Here is a 982-nt window from a genome sequence, read left to right on the forward strand (position 1 = left end):
GGAGGAAGCTGCAGCCAGGCAGCATCACAGGAGTGGGCTGAGCAGACCTACTGACAGATCACTTCAGAACCACGTTGTGACATTAACAATGACTCAACATGTCTCCTGTCAAAAAGTTTGAGAGTACAGAACGACCATTCATCACTTCGTCAGCTTGTTATTAATCATGTCAATGTTAATTCAAATGCTAAAGGTATGTTTGATTCTCCATGAATCTAATCGTGTAGATAAAATGAATGCAGGACTTTAACATTGGCTGGAAATCACAATACGGTGGAAACGAGCTGCTGAGCGGAGGTCTGCGCTCTCCGAGGGCTTTTCTAATTCCTATTATTTCTGTCTTCTACATAATGTCACATCAAACAGAATTATCAGGTTATCCAAAACTGCCACTAGTGATGTTTGATCAAAGAAAATAAATAAGACTGCAAAACTGATGTGCAATATAAGGATGTTAGAAGTGGGAAAATAATACAAGTCTTTCTTGTGCTTAGTTTTTCAATACAGGTACTTCTTCAGCACATTATATGGCCATGTGAGAATGATGATTGTTCAGGTGACACCAAACGCCGCATGCCAGGCTATCTTCAGGGGTTCATTGCTAACGGTAGGTTCACAGAGTGCACATGCCATGTTAATATTGTTTGGGTGTTTGTTGTATTGTGAAAGTGACTTAGCTTTCCTATAAACAACTTGTGTCAGGGGTTAAACTAATCTTTTATTTAGTGTAAACTGTAAGTGCTGGAGTTAGTTATTTTGATTAGTAAAGTGGGATTTTTTTTTTTTTTTGCTTTGCTGTAGCCATTTACTCAGTCCATTTTAATCCACTCCACAGCAGCACCATCTGAACTGACCTGAACTGAGTCAAATCCTGAACTCGATGGGAGATTCTACCAAGACTTCTCTCCACAGAGGTAGTGAAGGGCCGATACCCCACAGCCTCCATCTGCTGTGAGACCTCCCAGGACATTACAAGGACTAC

The sequence above is a fragment of the Stegastes partitus genome, unplaced genomic scaffold (genome assembly GCF_000690725.1).
Source record: "Stegastes partitus isolate 25-593 unplaced genomic scaffold, Stegastes_partitus-1.0.2 Scaffold1317, whole genome shotgun sequence".
Lineage (NCBI taxonomy): Eukaryota > Metazoa > Chordata > Actinopteri > Pomacentridae > Stegastes > Stegastes partitus.